Source organism: Buteo buteo, chromosome 28 (genome assembly GCF_964188355.1).
Source record: "Buteo buteo chromosome 28, bButBut1.hap1.1, whole genome shotgun sequence".
Classification (NCBI taxonomy): domain Eukaryota; kingdom Metazoa; phylum Chordata; class Aves; order Accipitriformes; family Accipitridae; genus Buteo; species Buteo buteo.
The window spans coordinates 7,967,612-7,986,217 of NC_134198.1; the positions used below are offsets into that span (position 1 = coordinate 7,967,612).

The 18,606-nt window shown below is 37.2% G+C and overlaps 1 protein-coding gene across 4 annotated transcripts in view; it reads left to right on the top strand.

Moving 5' to 3' along the window:
* The window catches only part of FOXP2 (forkhead box P2), a 433,685-nt gene that overhangs the window by 68,201 nt on the left and 346,878 nt on the right, over positions 1 to 18,606 (top strand). The gene's annotated exons all lie outside the window — the stretch shown is intronic.

Below are 18,606 nucleotides of genomic sequence, written 5' to 3' on the forward strand. Positions count from 1 at the left end.
AGCTGGGTTTATCCCAGCCTTCTCCGATATGGCTGTCCAAGGGCCATGACTGGTACAAAGGGTGATGGGACTGGGAATTAGCAACCAAGAAGTGTGGGGGAGTGCGTGATAGCTTCTTTTGGCAGCTGTGCTAGTTTCTGCAGTTTAAATTGCTTGGTGAGCAATAGTCTCAGACCTTGTAGATATTTTTAGTGTTCTGCCATTTGTAAGAGTGGAAAAACTTGAGTGAGGCACCCTTACTTATTATCTAATGGGGTACTACTGTTTTGTTGTGCATTTCACACTGTGGTACTGCAGGGTTTTTTATTTCCTTTGGGAATTAAAATTCAGATCCTCAAAACCAGGAAATGGTCACAAATGGCTAGCAAGTGAACAGGTATCTTATAGTAATTTATAGCATAGGCATGATACTGTATAATTCATATATACATACATAATTTCTGAATCTCAAAAATGCTAGCCTGATTTTGTATAGCACCAAGCATGATGTGTGGGTTGGGTGATATCGTATGATTAGCGGTTGGACTAATTTAGGCATAAGATCCTTGCCTTTCCTGAACAGCAAAATACTGAATAATGTTTCATTCTCGCATTAAATACCTGATGGGAGGGTGTAAAGAAGACAGAGCCATACTTTTCTCATTGGTGCCCAGTGACAGGATGAGAGGCAATGGGTACAAATTGAATACAGAAAATTCCATTTAAACATAATATAAAAAACTTCCTTAGCACGAGGGTGGTCAAACACTGGAGCAGATTGATCAAAGAGGCTGTAGAGTCTCCATCCATGGGGATACTCAAAACCCAATGGGACATGGTGCAAGCAGCCTGCTGCATCTGACCCTGCTTGAGCCGAGGTTTAGACTACATGATCTCCTGAGGTCCCTTCCAACCTCATCTATTCTATGATTCTGGGAATATTTATAGGTATGCGAAATCAGACAAGATTCCGCCATTTTATTTTGTGATATTTTAAATTTTCTTTTTTTTTTGTATTTTTCCTACTTTGATGTATTTAGTTATTCAGTTTAGGCTTTTACTTAAGTTTTGGCTAAAGATGAGAGATGGCAGAAGTTGTGAGCTTTCTAAAATGTGTTAAATTATATTTAAAGACTTGTGAATATAACTATGAAAATGACATTGAAGTCTGTGAAAATGTTTTTTAGCTATGAATTAGCACCATAATTCACGTGATGTGGACCATCACATGATGGGGATTTTAGATGTTTAAAATGAGTATCTTTTTCACTTGATCCATGGAAAGGAAGATATATTTTTAGTATCATTTTGTGTTTGGAGAAAAAAAAAAACCACAGAACTAGGGCCAAAGCCTTGGAGGAAAGATCTATTAATCTACAATAGAAGTAGCCGTCTTCCTGAAGTCTTGTCAGAAGTCAATGAGACCTATAAAGTGGCCTCACAATTTCATTATAAGCTCTGTTTTCAGGTACTTGCAAACAGCCATTCTGGGACAGTCCATAATTCAAGTGGATACCAGTGTCATCATGTAAAAACTGGGCAAATGTACAGTGAGACTTCACAATATAGTCTTCCGTCTTCTATGAATGTGTGATTCAGGGGTTTCCTTGAGTTTTGAAATACAAAAAAGGAACTCTCTCTTCAAATGTCAGTTTTCTTGATTTTCAGCTTTGCTTAGTTTGGCAGACATTTTCTGTCCACAGTTTTGCTATAGGCTGAATGTCTTTGCAAAAGCTTCTGTGAGATGGGTGTATCATTTCTGAAAATGGAAAAAAAAAATGTTCTAAAAAAAGGTCTAGGAACTCTCTGCTTTGCTTTTGAGCAAGGACTTGAAATTTGAAAGTGAAGCTTTAATGGGTTATAAGATGTGCCTTTTGCCATGCCTCTGAACGTCTATCCTTATTGCACTGAATTATAAGCTTTTGAAAATTGCTGCTTACTCATAATCAGAAAAGGCATATTACTTTGTCAGCATATTCTGAAAATATTCTCTGTATATTCTTAAGCTCCTAGAAATGATTGAGTCTGCCCTGGCTTGGAGATCAAACACTGTATGACATTTCAAATGTACAGATCCCTTGTTATTTTCACAAAAGGGTCTTTTCTGAATTTTTCTGGGACAGTGTATTTTGATTTTTATGCTTGTTGAGAATTCTGTTTTTCTGCATCTTACACTTACTTTTCCCATGTACTCTTTGAGAAGGATGTCAAGAGTGGGATTAATTTCCCCTGACATTAGTCATCTAAAAACATAGGTGGTGTAAATCTGAGCTGGTCACTATAGACTTCTTCAGTCAGTGGAGAAAGTTGGAGGCTTCCAGGGGAGGATTCCGATAGCCTGTTTTTATGTTTGTCTTAAGAGGAGTCGATTCATACTTTGGAGATGCCTGTTTCTTGTAACTGACAATAAAAGAAGCCTAAGATGACTGGCACAAATTTAGACATCTAACTTTTCTAGTAAAGGTTAAAGCAGATAAATTCCATCTCATGTGACATCATGTGAGACTTAAGAGGCAGGAATGTTACCGCTGACACTGACAAAAATGTCCTGCTTTCACATGAGTAAACAAAATTATTTTTAAAATTATTTCTTTGTGGTTATGGTGATACATATGAGCTTATTAAAAGGACATTTTCCATATTGCTTAGACATTATATGTAACCATTAAAATGGCATCTGAAGAGCATTTTTTTAATATTAACTGTGAAATTTCAATAGATTTTCAGTTTTTCTTTTATTTTGTCTCTAGGTTGAGAAATGCAAATGTTTTAACTCTGTTCTTACTTAATTTCTAGTAAGATAGTAAAAGGGATGTATCATGAGATTCTAGCATTGTTGCTTTAGTATAGCTTGCAATAAAAGACTGAAAAAATCTGCTGCTAATATAACAGATGAAAATGTGCTTTTAGCTAATTTTAAAAAGTAATTAGGTGACTTTCCAATTTGAAAAAGATTGTTTTACTATCAACTCGTATTGATAATGTGCTCTATTAAATGAGATTGTGATGAAATGCTATTTTCCATTTGTATTGAAGTATTGTAGATTTCTTTAGTAATTTAAACTGCTCTCTGTATTTGAGTAGTGGCAGCTACATTGCCTAACATAGCATGATAACTTACCACTTTCCTCAGTTCCAATGTTCATGGATAAGGGCTGTATGTGGGGAGCACTTTCTTGCCATGGAGTAGTTGAATGGGTCTAAAAGGCATTAGAAGGAATGTACATTGTTTCTATTTGCTTTTTAGTTAAAATATAGGCATATGACAAAGAAATGTAGTGTAACTTATTATTAGGTGCCTTTTTGTGGCTAATTGACGTGTATTTGAATTATTACCTTGGATGGCTGGACTTACCGAGACTTACTTCATATGTGTTTTTAACATCACTGTGCTGAAACTATGGACAACAGTAGAATATGCTTCAAAGATGGTATCAGTGTTATGCTTGGCCTGTTGTAGGAGAAATGCACATGATTGCTTATGGTAAGCAGTATTTCTGTACTTCACTTACGGCTGACATTAACCTCATTGGGCTGTATCAAATTTGTCTTTCAGTTTTAATTTTGTTTTGAATATCGCTTTTTGTCTCTGGGATGCGTTTTTCATTTTGTTTCCATATTTTCATTGTTATTTAGTTAAATATTTCATAGTAGTGGAGCGCATGTGTAACAGTGTGAAACTACAGAGAATACCTGACTTGTGGAATCTACACTGAACCTGAGGAAGGGGTTTATTTTTTTAAAGTACTTGCCAATTGGCCTAAAGAAAGTGCTTTTAGACAAGGGAAGCATTCTCATGTTAATAATTTTTAGGTGTGTTCTCTCTCTCTCTAATATTTGCACAGAATAAGATTCACCAGTGTTTGTATCTCAGTATCAGTAAGCCATGTGCTGTAAACATGAACAAAATATTTCCCTCAAACACTGTCATATCAATACTTGCTGGCCAAGATTCTCACTAGTAAATACACAGAACTTCACTGAAGCTGAAAAGCTGGCTCTTTATGTCGTTGATACAAGTTTTTATAGGCTTGATTTTTTTTTTCACAATTGTTTGGCTTTATTTGAGTGGGATTTAGAATATTCCTATCCTTCTGCTACTTTAAGAATATTTAGTTTTGAATGGCATTTTATGCATTATCACAAAAATCCACCAAAAAGACCCTAGTTCTGAGAAAATGAAAAGGGCAGTTCAGCCAAGGTGCCACTAAACAGAGGATATTTGAGTAGTGAAGAACTGTGTGTATTTGTATTGAACTATAAATTTTATTTTGATTGACATTGTCCTGACCCTCTTAGAGACTTCAAACTGACTAGATCCAACATGCTGAGGATATCTGGGTCCAGTGAATGAATCAGAGTATAGAAACCTGAGGAGTATCCATTAAAGAAACTCATGAATGATTGCTTCAAAATTAACAGAGCAAATATTGTCCACAGCACAGGCATCTAAATCAGCAGGGTTTTTTTAATAATAGAAAATTCCACCTGGGGTCAATCCCATTCCACGTAGGTAGTGCATCAAGTTCCCATCACACTGTTGGTCTGACTCAAAATTCAAAGGCAATCTGAAGTTTCGAATAGGGAAAAAAGGAAAGGTGTTTTGATTGTTGCAGGTGTTTTTAGAAAGTATAAATACGTACTGATAGTTTTTTCTAAAACTACCTAGGTGCTATGTGTTTTGCACATAGCAAGTTGCAAAGTTGCAAAGCAGACAAGAGAGGAAGGAAGACTTTTTACCAGCATGTCTTCATTTCTTCAGCCTATATAAGCTCTCATCTCCAGTGGAGTTTGGATAGTTAGATTGCTGAATTACTTGGTTGAGAGCATTGATTGATTAGACCTTATGCCCATTCTGACTGTCAATTTTCTTAATTTTTGAGAGTTGAAGTTATATTAGTTTGATTTGAAGTATCTTTCCTGTGGTATAAGAGAATGAAAGAGGGGTGGTAGACTAAATAAGGATGCCAGCTAAGCAGATACCTCTTGCTGAAAGGATGATTTTATAGTCTCTGGTGTCCTCCTGCATGCAGTTGTGGTTCCCTGGCATTGAGCCGTTCAGGAATTGGAAATGGTATGAAACATGCATTTGTAATGGAACACAATATTCTTCACATAATATCAGTAAATGTTTTTATAGGATTACTGTCTGTTGGTAAACAGATGCAGTTATGCTTCAGAGGTAGAAGCATTTGAATGGTAATGAAGGGATTCTTGTATACAGTTAACAAAGCATGGTGGGTTCCTTTGGGGCGTAAGTCATGACATATATAATAATAGTAATAATACACTGCATTTCATCTGAGGATTTCAAAGAACTTTATAGAAAACATTAATGAATTAAGTATCACTTTAACCCCCTGTGGAGTACTGCTAAGACTACTTAAATCTTTAGGTGGGCTGAATGCAGAAATACCATACATACCATTTTTGCTGTATGTCAGTTACTGTGCCTTTGCTGCACACGGTTAAGTCAGGAAGCTTCAGTCACATGTGTCCTGATCAATATTTTTGACATGGAGATGTTAAGACATAGAGAAATGGATCGACTTGGACAGGCAAACAGTAACTCCAGCATAAGCATCCCAACCCCAAAATCATCCAAACTTAGCTGCTTGCAGTGATAATTGGCTCAGGCTGCTGGGTCTCTTTGGATTCTGCCATTGAGTTATGTGCATCCCCTGAGCCATGTGGGGATTGTGCCCAGACCTTGACTGTGCTCCGTGATGAAGATGGTGTTTTTGACTGCTTTGCATGAAAAGAGTTAACTTCAGATACCTGGAATGACTACTGTTGTCACTTGCTATTGTACAGTTTGAAGCACTGTATAGTATTACAGAAGATAACACTGTGCAAACACAGTGCAGTTGGAACCTGGCCATTTAGAGTAACAATTTCATGAGTTCTGATATGCTGATATATGCGTATGTCAGAAAACCAGAATTTTTATATGTGTTAAAACCATCGGTCCAAGATACACTAAACACAAACAGCTTTTCAAGGGCAAGACAGTAGTTGCACAAACACTGTAGTTGTAAAGTAGAAGAGCAGAAACCATCTGTTGTGTAGTGTATTTTGATGAAAACATCCATGGTGGAAACCAAAGCTAATTAAACAGTTATTCCACAATGCAATTTAGTTTTTTTTTAAATAATCTTTTTTAGAAAATTGGTTTGGAGAGACAACTGTAAAAGACACTTTGGTTTTTGCCCCATCAGCACTGCTGCCTGTTTAAGGCCACCTTTTCGACATCATTGCTAAGGACCGTTCACTTGACTCTTGTCCCTTTTGTTGCAGGAGATATCAATAGTACCTTAAAAGTATTCTTTAATGTTTTTGCTATTCTAGACCTCACATTTTGTGGTAGTGAAATATAAAATTGCTTCTTTCCTTTATCTGTAGCAACAAATGAAAACGTGTAGGTTCTCAACTGACACAATTTTGGCTAAAATCGTATTTTTAAATAGAAACCAAGTACTGGTTATGCTAATAGAACCTCATTTGTAATTTAAACTGCAGCTGTTAACATTCAATAATGGAGCCATACATCAAGGAGTTTTGTGCAAAAACAGAAAAATACTAATTCTTCATCCTCAGATCTGCAAATCCAGACTGATGGGATTTCAGCCCTTCATCTTTTAGTGACAGGCAGCAGCATCAGTGGAATAAAACTAAAATGTGATCCCCTTTCTCTCCACCTCCTTCCCCTAATTTTACTCTGACAGAGAAAGAATCACGGTTTTAGCTGGTATCTTTGCTCAGGGGAAAAAAATGGTCTGTCATCAGGTCTTTTAGGGAGAAAGAGCTCTTCAGTGGAGCAGTTAAATGGTATTTTGATTCTCAGGGTGCATCTTATACCTGTATTTTTGCAAGATATGATAAATGATTTCTGAGACAGTTATTGAGAGCAGAATCAAGGTCATCAACCTTCCCCCAAGAGGTCATTACCTCTCAGTTCTTGTTTCTGATGAAAATGTTGAACATGGGGGAGATGGGCTCCAGATGAACTATCTGAAACTGTGCAGTCTCAGGTGAGCAATCCCCAGCCATATGTTAGTAAAAGATGTACTTCTGTTTTTTCAACTGCAAAAATCAGTGACTCTGATCAAATTTTTCTAGATGAATTTTAATTGATTTTGCAATAATTTAGTACATGCATGTTGAAGTTTATCATTCTAAATCCCCTAACATGCATACATTACTGTAAAGTCCTCTAAAATTCGTGATGAAATAGAAGCCTTTGGGTATTCTGAAGTTGAGACCTCCTGTGTCTTTGGAGAAATTTGGTTCAAAGCCCTGCAGCTAAATTCCAAAGCTCTTCATTGTCTGCAGAGGAGTTGCTCCTATACTGGAGTTGGTTTATGAAGCTGAGTCCAGCATATGGCCGGAAATACTCAATTGTGTGAAGAGATAAAAGATATAAATCTGCCACAGCAAAAGAAAATTTTACAAACTGCTGTACGAAGCAAAAATAATGTGGTTTTGTACCTAGAACAGAAGATGGTTATCATCTTAGTATTTACAGGCCTTGGTAGCATCTCCATTAGTATTTTAGTTCAAATCAGGACTGCACTTCAGAAGTACGAAAATAAACTAGCTTCCCTTTGAACCTTCCTGATGATGAAGCTAAACAAGGGCAAGTACTCCAAAAATGGACTGAAAGTATGCAGTAGTACAAAAAGAAGTGTCTTGAAGCACACGTTGCATGGGTGTAAAGTGCTTGGCTCCAGCTGTTCTGCTGTACAAGGCTGCCACTGTCTCCTAATGTAGATGTTTTCTTAGTAAATAAGACCACAGGGATCCTTGTCATAAAGTCTGTAAAAAAAACCAAAACAAAACACGCCCCCCCAAACCCCCCCAAACCAAAAAAAACCACCCCAAAACCGCCAACCAAAACAAACAAACAAACAAAAACAAACCAAAAAACCCAACCCACCCTTTCTTATCTGAGTAATGTAGTATTTCTACATTTTGCTCAGAGTCTGTAACTGTAGAGGTCTCTTCTGGAATTAAAATGTTTTCAAATATTCACATGTACTTATATGACCAGTGGGCAATTTTTATTGTGTATGTTTAAAACTGTACTGAAGCAGGAGTTGTTTTAATCTAGTCTATTTCAATTAAAACTGTCATTTAAAGGGTGATGTTTTGAATTTTTGATCTCACCTTCTCTATTCACATTTCTAAGGGAAACTTAAAACAGATATCTTGGAGAACTAGATAACCTGCGGAGGCCTGTCCTTTTCAACTCCCTTTTCTATGGTTATATGATAAATGAAGCAATAGTGAAGTTATTGCTTCTTTATCAATAATTAGGAAAACAGTGGAAGCTAATATTGGAAGCCAAAAGTTGAGTATCTTTTCATTGTAATCTTCTATCATCTTCTGTATTGTAATAAATTGTGTATGTGTATGGTTATATATACATACACATAAGTATATGTATATTATGCTGAATTTAGTATGGCACATAGTAAAGAGTTTTGCTGATAGCAGCAATATTGATGAGGTAGTTCATTGGACAGGGAGTTGGCTGTAATATGTACTACTCTCCTCATTTCTTGTAAGATGAAGCGTTTAGTCTGCTTTTCTAAACAGTCTCACTGCTTTGTGCCCAGTTGTGCGCATTTCTAGGGTTTTTCTATCCTAGTCAGTGTTTGTAAATGAAATTGCTGTATGCTGGTATCTGTAGTTCTTCATTGGACACTTAACCATGACTTATGAGCTCTTAGTTACCAAGTCTTTGCTTTTGGCCCATCAGCCAAAACTCTGTTTCCATGATACTTTGTAGGGCACTGAGTTAATGACTTACCCATTCCCCTGCGCTTCAAACTGTGTCAGTAGGTAGTTCCTTTGGTAGCATACTGTGAAACAGTGAGATGATACATCTGAAAGGCCAAAGGTAAAAATCCAAATGCTATGTTTAGGAATTACTCAAAAGCCAGCATTTGTGTCCACTGTAGCTTGCTGTTAAATAATTTAAAATTCTACACATTTTTGCATTATTTTTTAAATAGTCATACTGAGTCAAATAGCTGAAAATTTTTGTACCTTTTTTGTGCTCATAGGTGAAACTGAGTATCATGGGATGTGAGGAAATAGGCAATTTTAAAATATATATAAAAGAGACCAAGGAAAAGGAGAAAAAGAAGAGTTGATAGCAATTTAAGGGAAACAATTGGAGACTAGTTGAACGACAGGAAGGCGTTAGTTATGAGATACCCATTAACTGTCAGTAGTATTAGACCAGCCACTATAGGGAGAGGTAATCAAATATTTGAACACCAACTGATTTCATTGGTAAGACAGTAAAGGTATGAAGAAAATGGAAAAATTCATAAAATGGACTTTAGCGTTTTGCACAATGTCGTAATTGCTCACCATAAGCACAGACTCTTCAAAACTCTTAAGGCATTGCCCAGACATTCAGATTTTCAATATGTTGAAACATCAACATAATGGTAAATTTTTTAATGTTGAGCTGTATATTTCAAGTATTTTATTCCTTGGTGGATACAGCACTTTTATTGACATGGGTTATGATTAATGTAAAAATAATTTTTAAAAAATTGCAGATGCATATATTCAGTGACTTTGCTTGTCAGGCAGAAGTCTGGCAAATGTGAGTTTTTAAGTGTGTTCTGAAAATGGACAGCTTTACCTTTATTTGCTTCCTAAGGACGAGCAACATGACTCTGACCTACCATTTACTACCTGTCATGTGAATTTCAAAATTAAAAAGAGCAACTATTTGTAACTTTTCTCAACTGCTTGAAAGCATCTGTGGCACTAATGTTTCACTTAATGCTCCACTCACTCTTGCAGTCAGAAGTGCGATACCCTTTAGAGTGGAACACGGACAATTCCTTTCCTAGGGTATAGGAAACACGGAAAGCCTGAACCAGGAAAGTCTGGAAGGAGGTGGACCTTTGCCTCTCAAGCTTGTGTTTGTAAGATTACTTTACTTTGAAAGGTTTTTCTGCTCACTCCAGACCTATATGAAAGGCTTATGGAGGAAGGAAACAGAGTGACTTAAGTTCACCACACAGTTGTTAAAAAGATACATCAGGTTAGAAAATGAATGGGGAGGGGACGCCATCCTGAAGAATTAAAGTCCTGAAGTAGTGTGTGGTTGTGTATGTGTTAGCTGAGTATTAATTAAATGTGGCTTGTATACTGGCTCTATTCTTAATGCTTACTGCTGGGTTCACACCCAGAGATCAAGTTTGCTGCTGTTGTTGCAGATGTCAATTTTGTGATTTCTTGATTGCTACCATATTGGTAGCAATACTGGTGAAATATTATGAACTTGGCTTGATTCATTGTCAGACATTGTGTAAAGGTATGAATGAGGTGCTGTGAAGGCTTCGGTGACTATTCGGTTTCTGTTACTTCTCTTTCTATGAAGCTGCATGCTGGCCAGGTTGAGGACCAAGGGAATCCTTTCCATTACTTGCGTTGACTTTTCCCAGTGCGGCAGGGTGCTCTATGTCTTTTCCATGCGTATCCATCCATCAGATGAAAGTATTGTGTCAAGGGAAGCATGTGAATAGTACTTAAATAGCTACCTTATTTGTGGACAAAATCAGGCAAAATTGTGCCTGAAGAAACAAAAATATTTCTAAAAATTAGACCCTGAATGTTGGTGTAAAGGTTGTGTCCTTTGGAAGGATTTGAAGCAGTTTAGGTGCTTATGTTGCTCTAGGGACTTTGAGTACTGTGAGGTTTTAAGGAAGGCTAAGTATTCCAGGAAGTTTAAGAGCTTATGGCATCGTAAATATTTAAGATGATTTAAAAGGTTATGTCCTCTTTAGTATTTGAGTTGGATTAAGTGCTTATATTGCCTTAAGGACTTTTTCCTTTTTTTTGCCCTAAAAGGAACCTAGGAAATTAAATGCAAAAAAACCTATAGATGCAATGTTTGGGCTGCATTTGAGAAATGCAAAATTCTAGGTTTCAAAAGCAGCATTAACTTGACCACACTAGATACGCAGTAGCAATGGAGAGAACAATGGAGGGTGTCTAGAAAACAGCTGGATATGAAATCCAGAAGCAGTAGTTTTTAATACCTTGACTGTCAATGTATTGGGAAATGGTTTTTGTTTTTTTTTTTTTCTTCTTCAGCTTGTTCTGTATGACCTGGTGAAGAAGATCAAGCAGATGATCAGGATAGAATCAGGATAGTGGAAATGCAAGGAAACAATTTCATCTTAGAAGGTAAAGAGTGTCTTTAATTCAATATGCAAGAAAATAGGAAGCCATTTAGTTTCATTTTGTAGTTTCACTGATATTATACCTCAATGATAAGGAAAAACTAATATTGTATATCTAGGTCTCAGTAGCTTATTTTTAAAAAAATTTAATCGATTTCTGTATTGTTATCATCTGAGATGCCTTGCTTAAATTCTTCTCTAAAATGTATTTACATAACATATTTTTTTGAAGTTTCTATGCTTCTGTAATTGTAGGTATATTCCTAAAAAGTATATTTTTCTATTTGTTATTTTATTAACACAACACATGCACTTCTCAGTGCATAAAAAGCAAATTGCCACCATTCATTCAATATATGCTGTGCTGCCTCACATAAAGAGGCATCAGTCCAAACTCCCATTTTTCTCAATGGCCTCTAATACAGCATTGATGTGGCTTGGTTAAGGTAGCACAATTACGGTAGTGGTACCTGCTCTTGCAGGCTGCTCTTGTGCAGCATTCACGACAACTATTTGGGCAGTGTCTGGTGGTCCCATGGGGAAGAGATTATTGCTGAGATGGTCCTATGGCATGGGTACTGCGTTCTGGCAGGGAGAACATCAGCAGAGCAGCCCTGCTTTTCTGTGGCGACATACCTGTCGAAATGCTCTCTGTGCAACATGAGGTGCATGAATTGACATGCCCCTTGGTAGCAGCTCCTTGCTGATCTGCTGCCTAGACAAAAAATCAGCTTGCTAGTTGAATTAGAAGAGTAGCATCTACGGGAACAGGAGTTGAGGGTGAGGGTAACCTGAAGCCTTTGTGACTGGGCAGGCAATGTACAGCCTGTATTCAGCTAGGTAAGTGGGATGAGTGAGGTGTCTTCCACATGGCCACGTGCCCCCAGAAGGTTCACTGATAATATCCCAGCAAGCTGAAATACGCTGTCAGTTATGCCGTTAGTATTCTAATAATGGTAGTAGTGCTCGCTCACCCTGTCCCAGCAGTTATAAAAAAGAATCACCAACAGTTGGTAGTACAACGTGTTCAAAGGGTGGGATGGTCAGAACTGAGTATCTGACATATTCCAGGCTATGTCTGTAGCCCTCTGTTATGTATCATTTAATGCAGAGTTGAGAAAAATCTGGTGGAGAAAGACAGTTAAGAAGAAAATGGGATATACTTTAAAACATAGGTCTAAGTGCAGTGCACTGATTGAGCTATTGTTGCTATGCTATGTGTTGATGCCATGCAATCAAATGATTATGTATTTTAAACTGAGTTTGGTGTAATCGTGAGTTCACCTGCTTCAGAACTGACTCATCTTTCTTAATAACTCTTCAAAATTATTAAAATAGATTTTTATGTGTGTATATCTTTTAGTTAATGTCATTTCCTGTTACTTTTTGTAAACCCTATGGAGGAAGGGCCAATGTTTTCCTGTCTTTCTCTCTCTCAAACTTAGCATCATCTGAGAATTTTAAAAGTACAGTGTCTATATGGATGACCATTTCACTGTCCAAGTTATGAGAGAAAACACCCATTGCACCAGGCCAACATGGACCCCTGTTGAGCCCCATTCATAATAGCACTCTTTTATTACTAGTCTCTACATCAATTTTTTTAATGCATTTTGTATTTGCCTTAAAATAGTTTAATTTAGTCTTTGTTTCCTTAGCTTCTTTTTATGAGTCATCCACTTCTTTTTATATGTCATCCACTGTTTCTTTCCCATTCACAAACTATTTTTCTATTGAAGGAGAAATTTAATTGGCTTGCCAGATTTTGCTCATGACAAAACTATATTGGCAGGTATTTATTTTCTTGTTGTAAAAAAGAAAAAAAAAATCTTGTTGGTCTTGTTTTTCTCAAGAATATTCCAGGAACTGAAACTAATTGGACAAGTCTGTCATTCCTTACCTCCTCTTTTTTCACCTTTTTAAGACAGGCACTGGATTTTTCAGAACTTTTAGAGAATGGATGAAGTTCCAGAACAATGAAAAATCACTAATGGCTGTGAGAGAATTTCAATTAATTCTCTTAGAGTCCCTTGCACTGCAGTTAACTGTCCTACCTATTGAAGCAATGCAGGTTCTTGTGGGAATAAGGGGTAGAAAACTTAGTCCCTGGATTGATTTGAGTTAAAAATAAATTTCAAAAATAAAGATTATTTTAAACTCTTGTAATTTCACTGAGCTGGTTTAAGTAGCTATAAATGACAGGTTAGCAAAATTTCAGTGCAGTCAGGCATTGGAGGCATTGGAGTTTGGCATTCTTCAACTGGCTTCACAGCACAAGCCAACATCGTGTTCTTACCTATCCTAAGTATGAGCTTGACTAGGCTGAGCTGATCTGACAGCATCTAACTCATTGAAGTGTCTCTTCATCTGTTTTACCCTGTTCTACTCTTAATTTTTTTCTCCCAATTGTCACTAGTTTTAGCTATCAGACTGTACTTTTATATCAAAGACGAAGCAAAATATATTTGCCTTTATCTTCTGCAAATAGCCTGATCAACACTTTCTTGAATTTTCCTATTACTATTCAGGAATGTAAAATATGCTTTCTTGCTACTAATTTAGTTGTTTTGGAAGTTATGTTTCACTTTGTTTTTGCCCTTGTGACAATACAGGGACAAAGTCATGTTTTTCTCTCTTGCATGCTTGTGTTCATGGATCTGTACTCTCTTGAAGTTGCAGGTCCTGGAAGAGTTTATGATTTTGCCTTTTCCAACATTGGCTTAGTTTGCTCTAATACCTTAAATGTTACTGCTTTGTTGAACTGCCAGCTCTCTTGAACTCTTTCTTCTTCCCTTAGAGTTATCTTTCACAGGATCTTGGCCACTAATTAATTTATCCAAGTCCTCTTCTGTAATCTCCATTGACTTTATTCTCCTATTTTCCCTTCTCCTTCCCTTCCTTAGAAATGGGGATTCTCTCATATAATGGTTTCTTTCAACCAAGCTGCCCTCAATTTTCATGTTTCCAGTGACTTGAAGGTTGAGGTAGAATCCAAAATGTTTCTTGCTTTGAGTGTTTTCCTCAGTTTCTGTACTGAAAAATGGTTGCTGACACATTTCTGGATAGCCTGTGTCCTGCTGTCTCCTTTCCAAAAAGCTGACCAGATAGTTAAGGTTCCTTGTTACTGCCAAGTTCTGCTGATACTTGCACACTGCTTGGTCGCAAAAAAATCTTATATGATCTTTTTTTTCTGAGGAGAGAAAACACAGTATGCTATGCAGCAGAGAGTAAACTGTGCTGGATGTACAGGCAACCAAATGTCAGCAAAGATGTGAATTTATCTTTTTATACTGCATTGGTAAACAGACTGAATTTCAGGTTATGGTTCTTGTGACCACATCTAAAACAAAAAAAACTTTTGGAAAATTAGAGACGGTGCCAGAAACAATTATGAAAGTGATTTAAGAGCTTGAAAATTGCCTTGCAGTGAAATATTTAAGGAGATCAGTCTGTTTACCTTATCAAAAAGATGTTTGAGAAGTGACTTAATTACAGCATACCTTCACAGACAAAATATCTGGTGCTCTAAAGAGCTCTTTAATCTAGTACAGAAAAAGCATGACATGAAACAATTATTTTAGCTAAACCTGAATTTATTCTTTAATCAACTAAGTGTTTGGGCTCAATAAGGTAACTGCCTGAAATTTTATAGTTTGTGTTATTATAGGAAGTCAGACTTGATGATCTAATGGTCCTTTCTGACCTTAAATTCTCTTTAATCCATGAATCTTCTCAACTTTGACTGTTCTTCAGCAAAACACATGGCCCTCTTCTTGACAACCTTGACAGCCCACAGAAGAGAAATACACTTGTACTGGGAGGGACTTGTAGGATAAGATAAAAAACGAGCAGAGGAGGGGAGGTTTCCTTTTGAACTAACTATGGTTCATTATGGGGGAACTGATTTCTAAAGGCATTTTCTAAATTTGTGACTGGTTTCCATTTTCTTACTCTAGGTGGAGGGCTGTTAGTCTTGGTGGTTCATTTATTCTTTGATTTCTATAGTTAACTGCTTTCTGGCTGAGATATGTTGTTCATTTGGCCAGCTTCTAGTGGGCTGTGTTGACTTTTTTTCTTTAAGAAAAATTCAGAAAGATGATACAAGACTTGAATCTGGAATGCAGAGACCATTACTGAGTTCTTTCATCATAGCTCATAGTAAAAGTTGGGAGTTCTGTCTTTCTGGTTATTGTCTTTTACAGTATTAAAATGTTAACTCACTTCAGTAAGACCTGTGTCCACTAGTCTTTACCCAGTGCAGTACCAAAGCTATGGGCTACCCATTGGGTTACTTTTATTTACTTACAGGAATCCTGGAATTTGAGGAAATAAAATGTTCTTGTTAGCAGATTACAGACACTTGTAGCACAAATGTTCTAATTGAGAAACCGTCATAAACCTTTTTTCCCCCCCTTCAGGATTAACATTTGGGCTTTGAAATGTGCCTTAGGCTAAAGTTTGGCATTAAAACTCTCTACCCAAGAGCAGATTTTTTTGTCAGGTTTCTTTTAATTGGTCATGTTTTAGGAAGTGCAAAAGACAGCATTACACTAATGCTTCCATGTGGATCCACAGGTTTGAAATTTTTGTGTCAAGAGAGGAATGACTGGTATTAGGCAAATTTCTAATAAGTTTGGGGAAACCTTCATAAGGAACAGATTATTCCATGTTTGCTTTCCACATGCTTTTCTTACTCTTCCTACATAAACAATATATGGAAGCATCTTTAGGTGTAAACACTTTCTGTTTTTGTGGCATCTGGGTATCTAAAGTTGCCTCGGCAATGATATGTTTAAGAAATCTAGAAATGAGCTTGTTATGTCTTGAAAATGAGGCATCACTACCCTTATGTAAATCTAGTAAAGTGCTTCACAACAGTTGTATTTATCATGCCTCTTTTAAGATTTTTTTTTCAACAAACCTTTCTACTGATTTTACTTTTGTAAATCCTGATGTTTGCTCACCTTATTGGTAGAAAAGTAGTAAGACTAAGAGATGTTGCAATTCATTTACTGGAAAAAAGCTAAACAATATCAAAGCTAAATTAATGTGTCTTTTAATTTTTTTACAGATGTTAGAAACTGATCAAAAAGGAGAGTATGCTTTTGTTTATTTTGTAGTGTTTGTAGGTGTCTGCTTTGATGCCAAACTTTTCTGTTTTTCAGCTTATTTTGTAACTTTTTAAAACAAACAATTGTCTCTTTTGCAATAGCAACTGCCTAGCTCTTGTGCCTCCCAGAGCCCAGTCTTCTCACTCATGATGTTATGAGTGTACTTTACATTTTGTTGCTTTTTACATGGAATGCTTTTAAAAACCCATGCACATATTTATTATTTTGTTTTTTGCTGTCCTGCTAAAAAGATCAACAAGGAGAAACAGTGCCACTGCACTAAGTCAAAATTCATTGCAGTTTCTCCATTACAAGTTTTGCTTGCATTGGCTTGATTTACCATGAACTTGGAGACCACATCCTTCTTAATGTCATTATGTTCATCACTGGCAGTTCTGTGGTCTGCTCTTTGGTGTTTGTATAAGCCATGTTAACACTGAAGCTTGACCAAGATTCACTTACCACAAAGACAGTTTTTAAAAGAGAAAATGAAAGACCTGTTCTGTTTTTAAAATAGCAGACATGTCTGTGTTTGAGGCAAAGAAGCAAATAGCATCCAGTGGATGGCAGGGTTTTCAGTGGGGTGTTGCCTACACCGAAGCAGTACTCTTTGTCTCTCTTCTAATTCTGAAATGAAAGTAAGGTGTCACCGTTTCGGGCACCCCTTTTATAGCATCTGTAGAAATTCAGCGATAGCATGCGACACAGCGCACCACTGACCAACCTCCTTGGTGAGTCAGTGGCTTACAGCACAGCACGTTCATCTCGCACTGCTCCACATTGCTGCGGAGCTGTATCATGCTGCAGTTGAAATGTGAAATGTCCTGTCACCTGCAGGAGAACAGGGCTGCTGCCTGGCAGTGACCTGTGCCTTGATTGCATTTTGCCTGTCTGCAAGATGGTCCAGTTGTCATTCTCAATGCAGATGTTTGCCTAAAATATGACAATATGGTGCTATTAAAAAGCTGCCCTTCAGCAGCTTGGAGGTGCTGTGCCTAACTTACTGTGGTCCAGATTCTGTTGTTGTTTGTGCCAGAGGACGTGACTCGGAATGTCTTTTTGCCTGTGCAGCTTAAGTGTGAGATGCAGCTAAAGTAGAGATGTAATACAAGCAAGGTGATTCAGATATTTAGCCTCCTTACATGCTTGAAAAAGATTTCATTGCTTCTGTTGACTGAGGATTCCCTGTACCAACTGGAGATGCTAGGCACAGGGTTTTATTCTAATTCTGGGCCCTCACTGAATCTGAAGGAGCTGTAAGCATATTAAATGCCTTCTGGTCCGTCTTGTCCATGTGATCAAGCTAAACAGTCAGGGTCCTTTTCCTTTGATCTCCTTCTGGATCCCTACTTCATTTGTTGTTTGGTTTTTTGGTTTTGTTTTTTTGCCATGCAGTGGCTCACCTTCATTTGGTATCAGTTAAGAATTGCATTTGGAGGGTACATGCATCTGGACTGTTTGACAGCTTGCGTTTTCAGAGGCTTTCATGGGCTATGAGTGAATCTGCTCAGGCTGAGGAGGAGGGTCCAGAAGGCAGAGCTTGGTCTCCTTGGACAGGGCTGTTTCAGGTCCTTTCTCCTCCTGCTTTGGAACCGGATACTGTGGGTAACTTAACGTGTGGGTATGGGTGAGGCATCCTGGACAAGACCTAGGAGCTTAGGTCTGCTTTGGGAATTAGTTGGCATGTAGACAGTGCTCCACCTCATGTCTGAATTGTGATGAAGTTTACACTGGAACTAAATAGCTTGCTCTCTAAAGCAGGGCACTTCTGCAATCCAAACAAAAGTGACTGTTTTGAATTTGGGCGTCTTCATGGTTGGGTAACGTTTATTTCAGATGTGGAAACATTTATTTAAGGGCAGTTGGTTTCACCTCAATGTCATCTTTAGCTTAAAAATCTCACATATAGCTGAAGTCAATAATAAAAGTTGTGTTACTGAGTATGTCTGTATTCAATGAGTAAAGTTCAAATGCTTTCAGTTCAGCAAGTTGAATACATCTGTGTTCAAAACCAAGGCATTTCTTATTAGAACTACAGATACATACAAGATCATCTAGACCGCTGTGCTTGTATTTTGTAATATATCTACCAAGTTGCCTTTTAGTATCCGGATGTTTGTAGGAATGCTAGATAGAGCAGTGTAGGTTAAGAAAAAAAGTGGGAAGTGAACTATGAATTTTCAAGCTTTTGTTCTCTCAGTTCTGTTTGGTGCTTCTTGTATAAGTTGTGGGGTTGTGTTGTGGTTTTGTTTTTTTTTTTCTTTTTTTTTTCTTTTCTTTTTTCTTTTAGAAAGGCTAAAGGA